Raw genomic sequence first — 11,301 nt, 5'->3', positions numbered from 1 at the left:
GAAATTTGCATAAGTGACAAAGAGTCAAATGTTAATAGCTGAAAACAATGGGGGAAATGTTTCCAGGGCATGTCAGAGACCTTTGCAGCAGCCCCTCCCATCACAGGCCAGGCCCAGGAAGGAAAAAAAGGTTTTGTGGGCCCAGTCCAGGGCTCTTTTGCTGTGTGCAACCTAAGGACTTGGTTCCCTGCATCCCAGCTGCTCTAGCCATGACTAAAAGGGGCCAACGTACAGCTCAGACCATGGCTTCAGAGGGTGCAAGCCCCAAGCCTTGGCAGCTTACATATGGTGTTGAGTCTGCAGGTGCATAAAAGGAGATTTTAGCACCTCTGCCTAGATTTCAGAGGATGTATGGAAATGCCTGGATGTCCAGGCAGACATTTGCTGCAGGGCAGGGCCCTCGTGGAGAACCTCTGCTAGGGCAGTGTGCAAGGGAAATGTGGGGCTTTCCCTTCCCCAGTGAGAGGTCTCCACTGGGACACTGCCTAGTGGAACTGTGAGAAGAGGGCCACTGTCCTCCAAACCCCAGAATGGTAGATACACCGGCAGCTTGCATCGTTTGCCTGGAAAAGCCACAGACAATGACAGCCTGTGAAAGCAGCCAGGAGTGGGGCTGTACCCTGCAAAGTCACAATGGCAGAGCTGCCGAAGACCATGGAAGCCCACCTCTTACATCAGCATGACCTGGACGTGAGACATGGAGTCAAAGGAGATCATTTTGGAGCTTTAATATTTGACTGCCCTGCTGGATTTCATACTTGCATGGGGCCTGTAGCCCCTTTGTTTTGGCCAATTTCTCCCACTTGCAATGGCTATATTTATCCAAAGCCTGTACCCCCATTGCATCTAGGAAGTAACTAACTTGCTTTTGATTTTGCAGGCTTATAGGTGGAAGTGACTTGCCTTGTCTCACATGAGACTTTGGATTGTGGGCTTTTGAGTTAATGCTGAAATAAACTAAGACTTTGGGAGACGGCTGGGCATGATTGGTTTTGAAATGTGAGGACATGAGATTTGGGAGGGGTCAGGGGGAGAATATGATTTGGTTGTGTCCTTACCCCAATTTTATATTGAATTGTAGCTCCTATAATTCCTACATGTTGTCGGAGGGACCTGGTGAGAGAAAAGTGAATCATTGGGGGCAGTATCACCCATACTATTCTCGTGGTAATAAGTCTCACGAGATCTGATGGTTTTACAAGGGGTTTCCCCATTCACTTCGTTCTCATTCTCTCTTGTCTGCCAGCAAGTAAGACAAGCCTTTCACTTTCAGCTATGCTTGTGAGGCCTCCTCAGCCACGTGGAACTGTGAGTCCATTAAACCTCTTTCTTTATCAATTACCCACTCCTGGGTATGTCTTTATCAGCAGTGTGAGAACAGACTAATACAATGCACTTTATAAATACATACAATTGCTAAGTGTCAATTTAAAATGAAATAAAACATAAACAAAACAACCCCCATCCCATGGTTTGGCCAAATTGAAGTTGCAGATACCACGTATTATGAATCCAGTAATTCCAAACCTATGTTTAATATGCAGGAGAAATGTATGCATATATGCAGAAGGAGGCATATATAAAAATAGTTTAAAAATATAATATAGTCATACAATGTAATTCTAATTAGCTAGAAAAAATGGATGTATAAAGATGGATAAATTCACAATATTGACAACCCCTGGTGATAAATATGTTCAGACATGGATATCCAGAAGGTATCACTTTGTCAGTATTGGTTTAATATATTCTTTATTTAAAGAGGGTGAGTGGAAACAAATATGACAAACATAATATTTGATAAAGCTAAATAATGGGATGACACATAGTGCCACCTGATTTCTCAAGAAATCAGAGCTAGATTACAACTTAGATGTTATTTAAGAGACCGCATATATTTTTGTTGATTGCATGGCATAATATAGAGCAAAATAAAATTCTGTTATATAAAACATCTTGAACTATCTGAAATGTTTGCATTGACAGGTTTCAGCATATTGACATTAAGTAATATTTTTAAAGCCTAATGTAAACAGCATGGTGGTGTTTACATTAGGCCTACTATATAAACCATCTGGTGTTTACAGATGGCCTACTATTAATGCTAAAAAAAAAAAAAATATATATTAAGGTCAAAACTCCCAAAAAGGCTTATAATAGAGACTGAGCAGTATGGGTCAAACTGGTTGTTTATGACTGATGCCCATTCTAGTGAAGTTGTCTGTACCATACAAGTTGATAAATATTTTAGATTGTCATTCTTATTTTGATATATCAAGATTTAACCAAATATTTCAGGTAACAGAAAATTTCTATACACATCACTAACAAAATTACCAGTTTACAATTGTTCAAATGTATTCAGACCTAAAAGTTTATCAAATTAATGCAGGTTTTACTTTTAAAAATTTGTTACTGATTCTACTTTTTTCCACTTCTTGAAGTGCTTCAAGGCTATTTAACAAATTTCCAATAACACTACATAGCGTTTAAGCAGAAATATAGGCTGACAGAATTCCAGTTAATTAAGATGAATCCATTGCTAGATGTATTCAATTTTTATTAACTATATTTTACTTTGTATTCATGAGAGCACAAATAGAAACAATAGTAAAATTTAAGTTACTAGCTTTGGTTGAATTCATAAGTTTTGAAATTTTAATTTTCACAACTTGTTGGTGCTTACTGGTATGCGAAGAAAAGGCAAAGGGTTAGCTATCCTTAAATATACAACATTGAGAAGGCTGAAGTATAAGTTTTCCTTCTTAAATCTAGAAAAACAATGTTTTCCTTAAGGAGTTAGTTTCAGAAAAGAACCTGATATTCTATAATCAGGATAAGCTGCAGGTGTCTGAAGAGCTTCCAGAGAGAGGTTAAAAGGAAGAGACTGAAAATGTCAAAAGTATACACACAGGAAGAAGACTTGGAACACTTTGCAAAGTGAGATAAATATTTGGAAAACACTTTGAGATGAAGGGATCTCAGATTTTTCAGCTCAAGGTGAATGTTCTATACTCACATAAATGGCTTCCTATGAATCTAAATCTCAACTCCCACTCACCAGTACAGTGCGTGCAGGGAAGAATATATTTTGAGGAGTCCTAGGCACAATCTGTAAACATCACTGAAGCACAGAATTTTCTAGGCTTTCTTGACTTCCAAAGTACTGATAACCCAAAAAGGTAACCAGGATATAGCAAACCCCTGGAGTTGGCCAGAAAGGATGACCTTCCTTCATCCAGTACTTTCTTCATCCAGAACTAGAATTATTTGCAAAGGGAATACAGACACTTGAGTGGTGAAGAGGGCTAAAATGGAATATTTTATCTATAGTGGCAGCTCTGGAACCTATATAGATGTCAGTATTGGCAATCTTGTTCTTTTTCTTTCTGCTTCTCAGATTGGATAATTTCAAGTTCACTTATATTTTTCTTCTGCCTGTTCAAATCTACTGTTGACTCCTGTAGCAAATTTTTCATTTTAGTTAATGTATTTTTAAGCACAGAAATTGTGCTTTTTTTATATATATAATTTATATCTCTTTATTGATATCCTCATTGAGTTTATTTTTCTGATTTCCTTTAGTTCTTTGCCCATGGTTTTCTGTAACTATGTTCATATCCAGTTTTGCCAACACCTTTAGTTGTAAAGACTGCCTTTCCGCCTTTGAGACAGCTTATAACCTTTGTCAAAAGTATTCTCTCCTCTTCAGTTTTCTGGAAAAATTCAAAGAGTATTGGTGATAATTCTATAAATGTTTGGTAGAAATCATCCGTAAAGCCATCGGGTTATGGACTTTTCCTTGCTGGGAGGTTTTTGATTACTGATTCAATCTTCTTAGTGTAGAGTTTTATTTAGACTCTCTATTTTTTCATGAGTCAGTTTTGTTAGGTTGTGTGTTTCTAGATATCTGACTAATTGCTTTTACTTAAATACATCTTATAATGCTACCAAGAGCTTGCTAAATAGTAGCAAAAGTCATCATGCTTGTGTCATTTCTTCACTTTACTAGGATGCCTCTAATGCTTCCCCATTAAATAAAAAGCCAGAGGATTTTAAAATATCTATGGAGATAAGCGGAATTTTTCTTTTCAGATCTACTCATACAATGAATTGTATTTTCTACTTACTGAAACTGGATTCATGGAATGAACCCCAGTAGATTATAATGTGTTTTTGAATATGCAGTTGAATTGTATAGGATAGTGGTTATGCTTTTGTAACTATTAATAAGTGGTATGTAGTTTTACTTTTTAAAATAATCTTTATCAAGCTTTAGTAATAATATGATATTCATTTCATTAGTTTTTTTTCTTTTTCAATTTTGGTACAGTTTAAGTAGCACTAGAAATATGTGATTTTTAAAAGCTTGGTAGGCCTTTTTCCATTTTCTTTCCTATATTGAATTGCTCTGTTAAACTTTCTAGGTCTAAAAGAGTCATTTTTAATAAATCATATTTTTCTAGGAAGTCTTTGATTCAATTGGCATTTTTAAGTGTTAAAAGAAAACGTATCAGATGAACTAAATTTAACAGAGTTAATTGAGCAAAGTATGATTCACAAATCAGGCAGTCCCCAGAACCTGGATAGGTTCAGAGTGACTCCGGCTGCCACATGGTCAGATTACATTTATGGACAGAGAAGGAAAATGAAAGCGAAGTACAGAAACAACTGAACTGGTCACTGCTGGGTGTTTGCTTTATTTGAACATGGTGTGAACAGTTGGCTGCCTGTGATTGGCTGAGACTCTGCTACTTGTTACATGAGTAGGTTACAGTTTGTTTACACATTCAGTTGTGCTACAGTTTACAATGTATGGAAAAACCTTTAGGAGAAACATAAAATATGTAAGGAGGCAACTTTAGGCTAAACTTAATATAATAATTCCTCCCTTTTGGTCAGCCTCTCAATTTTGACCAAAGAGATTGACCAAAACTTCAGGCATTGACATCACTCTGTCACCATCATAAATGGACTTACTGGGGTACTTATCTGTTCCTACTTACTCCCACTTATCTATTCCCACTTATCTGGGAAATAACAAATGAGTAGGTTTTGTATGCTGTGAACAAGGAAACAGAACAATAGGAAAAAAATCTAATGGGTTAACATAAAGTCACTTCAGGTTACTTTTTTGTAAGGGTTAGAGCAGAAAATACTTTATTTTGCTGGAATCTCCTGTTTCTAACAGAAAAAAAAAAAAAAAAAAGCTGGTCCGCTTAGGGTTATATCTGTTTACTTAAAGTTTCATTTTGATTATATTGCATTTAGCATGTCTGACTTCATTTTGGTCTGGTCTTTTGTGGTACAGTGTACAAGTTCAGTCCAAAACAATTGCCTCCCATAATTTTGTTTTACAATTACCCACTTTTGATGAGGTTCTCAGTTAGGTAAGAGTGACCAAACCTTGGGGCTTTAATGCTATTCCCAGTTACCATCATTTTGAGTTTTTGGTCTCAGCATATCATTTGTGGATAACGTCTTTATGATTATGCATTTATTTGAGTTGTCATTCCAGCTGAAGACAGACCATTTGACATTGTATTAATGGCTGCATGTAAACATTTAAACTTTTGAAAGAATGTAGCACACCAAGGAGACTACCATTATGATTATTAGGAGATAATACCAAAGTTTGGAGCGTGTTCCTTAGCCAGGGTCCCCATGATCCAAGCCAACTAAAATAAAATCAATCAAAGAATGAGCCAAATGAAGAGTCTACTTGCTTTAACCAAACAGCGTGTTCATTAACCTGCTGTAACTGAGTCTTAACATGCATTATGTATTCATCCATGTGTAACAAAAAGTATCAGCAACTGCACAAATTTTTCCTTTGTCATCTGGTAGGTAATTTTGAGCAATTCTATAATCTAGTACAATTTTAGCAAGATAATTTTTGAAATTCTATTGTGCAACAATAACCTCACAGCAGAATCCTGCTATAGAGCTTATTATGAGGGATAAATTTTTAATTATTGCCCCATTTACTACAAGCCATGGAAAAAGTGACCTAAAACTGATGTCCAGTCAGAAAGGTGAAGTCCTCCTGGCACTGTTCTCTTTAACCTATGATGTAGGTTAAGAGGAGCTGACCCATGTTCTGTTTCTAACTATGAAGTAACAAAGGTACCATTAAAATTACTAACCCACATTGGACTTTCATCTCCCATTCATCAAGGCATAAGACTAGCCATGTGTAAGATTGGCTGCAAAATCCTTCACAAATAGAAGTGGGTTAATACAAGGCCCGTTTTCTAGTTCTATTGTTCATAGCAAGGAAAACAATTGAGAGAGCTAAAAGTATTGTGATGGTGGAGAAGTACTGATTTTTGATCTTGAGGAAACTGTCCAAATCTAGGATGACATCTGCTTCTGGGCAGAAGCTTTCTTGATTCTTAAGGTTTCCAAAGGGTGTGCCATATTCCAAGAGTTTGAAGAAACCCTTCTGAGTTGTAAGATTACAGACCCAAGGTTTGAAGTCCCAAAGGTTTGTGGAAGTGTGTGTGGAAAAGGCAATTTTTCTCTTGGTTTTCAGAAGATTTGATCTCTAAGTTCTAGATTATGAAGGGTTTGATTGCTCTTAGTCAGTAGATCATGAAAAGCTTCCTTTACCTACTGAAAATACACTTTGGCATAATGCATTAAAGCCTCACAGCATTTAGATATAGCAGAGTTTAGCAGTGGAAGATACATGGGAAGATACATAGAAGATACATAAACAGCCTTCCACTGACTATTTTATAAGGGGTCAACTTCTGCTTTACACTGAAAGTGGATCTAATTATTACAAATCTGTAATACCTTTCAGTAAGGCAATCCTCAATTCATTTAGTTTTGCCTAATGCAATTGTATCTGTAATGCCTTATCTAATTGTTTTACAGCATGTCTAGTAAAACAAACACATCTATCAATGCATATTTCTCAAATAATGTTTCATGAAAGAAATACAGTTCCTAATAACATTTTAGCTACTGTTATATCGACCTTCCTGATTGGGAGAGTTTCTATAAAACCAGAAAACACACATTGAAAATGGCAGTTGAATGAAATCTCTCTATTAATGTTCATGAGGTCCATTAGGTAGCAGAAATGAACCAGAAGTTCTCTTTCCCAGGATTAAAGATTTGACAAAACAAACATTGGCATAAACTTTCAGAAAGTTAGAACAGTCACCACACTATATATGTGGCCTGTGTATATGTATTTTATTTAGATCATTTTATCTCTTCCATGATGAGTCAGGGAATGCAGAGCTTTTAATAATGGAAGCTTTAAGGACTCAGGAAGAACCAGGAGACCATCCAGGCTCTCCACGAGTCCACATTGAGCTTATATCCTCTTCAATACCAATTTTGGTTTTTTTTTTTTTTTAGCTTAGGTGCATAGCACTGATTATTAAATGTGTGACCAGAGGTAAATTGAACCTCTGAGCTTGGAGCTCATTCAAATTGCACATCTTAGCATTTTAATACTGGCTGATTTAGCATGAAAATATGGCAAAGTATTTTGTTGGTATTATTTATTGTTCTGCATGGGCTAGCTGGTTTATAATCCATTTAATCTCTTCATTAGATTTCTGGGAATTCTTACCCAGGTCAAATGATATAATCCTAATGTTATCAGAAACTTTTATTCAGGAGTGCTTGTCAGTATTATTTTCATTCTGTTTATGAATCTCCTTAAAGAAACAATACTTTAGAATTACAACTGCTTGCAAAGAGCTTGTAGAGAAATAATCAGAATTAAGCAATTAACTGGACAAGACAAATTTTCATGACTATAGACACAATTGATGAAAAATTCAGTAATTCTGTGGCCTTCAATGATTTAAAGTAATAGCCATAATTATGTGTGATAACATATACCAAAACATATCAGAGTTTTAGAAACCTCATACAATTCTGAAACACATATTAAGTTATATTTATGCAAATATAACTTAAAAATTAAATGTTATTTCTTACGGCAAGGCCTCCTATGTAACATAACATATCAAATAAACCTGTTCGTTATCAGTCTTCTGGATGCTTCAGGGGCCCTTGGGAACATCTCAAAGTTAGTTTGAGGTCAACAAACAATTTTAGAATTTAAAATTTGATTTTGGAAAGTCTGTTAAATACATCAAAGGTTAAAAATACTTAATCCAAATCAAGTCACAAGTCAATGTAAAGTAATATAATTTAATTAGCCAAATGATAACTAAAAAAGTTTTTTTAAAAGCAAATATTTTTACTCTTTTACAGAGTGGAGACAATTTTCCAAACAATTAAAAGACCCAATAACAACAGCACGAGATAGAATTAGTCTCTCCTGTTTTTCTTTTGTTTTGTTGTTGTTGTTGTTGTTCTTGTTTTGCAGTTTACTCAAAGGTGAACAAAAATCTTCTAGTTTCTAATTAATACTACATGAAAATCTTGTTCAAAAAAGAAAACCAAATTTGTATTAGCTAATTTTAATAAAATTTTATAAACGAATTCATCCAATGTCAGTTAGCTTTTGACCACATTGAAATTTCCATAAACATTTTATAATTCTTATCTGTTCTTTTTATTTTCCCCATTTTATATATTAATCTAGTTTTATCTACATTTCTTTTTATTCCATCAATTTGAAATAACTTTTAATTTCTGAAGTACACAAAATTATTTTTTCTTGGCAAATGCACATTTTCATACCTTTATAACTTTCCTCACCACGAACATATTTCGCTTGTACACTTTGCATATAGAATTATTTCTCATTTTAGTAGTTTTAACTACATATATTAATGTGACTTTTAACTGTTCCTAGCTTTTCTAGACCATAAAAAAATGAGATTCCGACATATATAAACTTAAACTTACATTTAATAATTAATGGTTTGGTAATTTACTTAGAGATGCCTCATACATGTTATGGTAGCCTATTACTTAACATAACATGATTTTAAGATTTTACATTACTAAAAATAGTTTTGAAACTATTACACAAGTATTCTTCCTTATATCTTCCTGAGTTGTCCTGGTTCTCAAGTACCCATGAGGCACCCAAGGAATGCTATGAAGAGAACGGCCTGTCTGGGCCCTAAATTTAAACACCAAATGTAAAGCTCAGGACAGAAGACAGCTGTGCAGGCGATGCCCAGAGGAACTGATGCCTCTCAACACAGTCAGGAGGCAGCTAGGCCAGAAAGGATGGGGCCATATTAGGCTTGCGTTTCCTTTGCAAACAGTGGCCCAAGCACTATGAATCCCATATATTCCTAACATCATCATGGCCACCTGTCCAGACCTCAGAATCCAGAAGCTCCAAACCAAAGACATAAGCTCACAGTAAGGTGTGTAAAAGGCTTTAGGGGAGCCCAGCAACCAGCTCTTATAGCTTTGGCTTAATGACAAATCAAGCAAGTATCAAAAAATTTATGAAAGTAGGAATGTTATTACCTTAGAACATCTAGTAGAGATGGTATAAATTTGTCTGATGAGTAGACCTAGGCAAAAATGTCTGAATTATATTTAATACTAATAATTCTGAAGACATTCCTATTTTACCACCAATTTTAAAGCTAGCTTTAATTGCCAAATATTATTTTAGATCACACAGAGATATCACATACACATAACATACAGACATAAAGACACAGATACGCAGAGAGAAGTAGATCTTATTACTTTCATAAAGATTTTTCATTTGCCACTTTCCAAATAGTTTTTTTCCTTTTCCCCTTCATACTATCAATTTTCCAATTACCTGCTTCATTGCCCTAAGCAATTGTTAGCTAAGCAATCCTAAACTTTTATATCTAAACATTGACTGCTAGATGAAATAAGACAGAAATTTTTTATCTCAAAAGCATAAATCTGAGATTTCAGGTATAAATGTTGTATGATCGTTTGCCCAAACCAAGGAGGGAAGGTTTAGATAAAGGCCAGTTGAGACAAGATGATCAGAAAGAGCACCTTAAACAAAAGTAAGATTTGTTTGTAAATGTAAACCAATTTTAAGGGTTCCCAGTGACTCAGTCCTTCCTCTCTCTCCAGGTTGCAGAGGCAAACACATTTAGAAATGGTGATTTTCTTTATAGATATAAATTTATTTTAAAAAGGGTTTCAAAATAGCCAGCTAAATACCAGAAAGGTATATTTTGGATACAGATATTTAGCCACTATTTGTTAGCTAAGACTATGGAGTTCAGAAAAGATTCCATTAACTAGTAAGGCAAAGAAAGCATGCCCTATGCAGGGACTCAGCATGACTAGCTCTAAAAAGAAGCAAGCCTATATTATCTGAGGTCCTCCCTTTCATAAACACATTATCCACCTTTCTTTGGCCTTTATTGTACAATAGTAACTAAGCCAAATGGTGAGCAGATTCAAGTTTTGTTATTAATTAGTCGCTTAAGCTTTTTATTTCCTCTTGGAAAGAGTTTTTAAAAGAGGCAATAAAATATTGAAATCTTTTAAGAAGATTTCACATATCAATATACATCCCTGGTTTAACCTAATTCAGGAGCTCTCTTTTTTACATGCACTTCTAAAAGTACACTATTGTGGATTTGGAATGTTCCGCTGTAATTTTAAATTCTCCTTAGTAAAATCTGGCTATTGTTGTAAGTATTTTCTTCTTCTGGGGCATAATACTTATACATGAAAGGTAGGCATAGCCAGAAGTTTGACGACTTGGTTATTTGTAATTAAGGATCCAATTTTTACATTAAATTTTGGCTTTGGTTTTCAGATCTCTTTGATCCATTTAGCCAATAATTGTACCCTATCTAATTGAGCAAGAAAAAGAAACAAAGGAGAGAGAATATAAAAATCTTATAAATTTTTAAAAGCCTATATCTGTATCTATCTAATCTATCTATATCCTCATTCTGTTAGTCTGGAGAACCTTGACTAATACAGTAGACTAGCTCCAGAACATTATAGTCCAGAAGTGCTTGGTTGCCCATGTTTTTCTATTTGTTCATGCAGTGAGGTATGGGGAAATGTATTAGTCAGGGTTCTCTAGAGACAGAAGTAATAGGAGAGAGAGAGAGATATATAATATTTAATATAATATATAAACAATATATATAATATATGATATAATTATAATATATAAATAATATCTATATTATAAGATATATGATATATATTATATTATATCTATTATAATATATATCTATAGATTATATAATATATATTTACATATTATATTAAACATAATACATATTATATACAGTATATATTATATATGTAATATTAAATATTAATATGTATACATATGATATATATATCAAAGTTTAATGAGGAGTATTAACTTACACAATCACTAGG

This window comes from Mandrillus leucophaeus, unplaced genomic scaffold (genome assembly GCF_000951045.1).
Source record: "Mandrillus leucophaeus isolate KB7577 unplaced genomic scaffold, Mleu.le_1.0 Scaffold685, whole genome shotgun sequence".
In the NCBI taxonomy this organism is placed as follows: Eukaryota; Metazoa; Chordata; class Mammalia; order Primates; family Cercopithecidae; genus Mandrillus; species Mandrillus leucophaeus.
Note: the sequence above shows the minus strand (reverse complement) of the source record.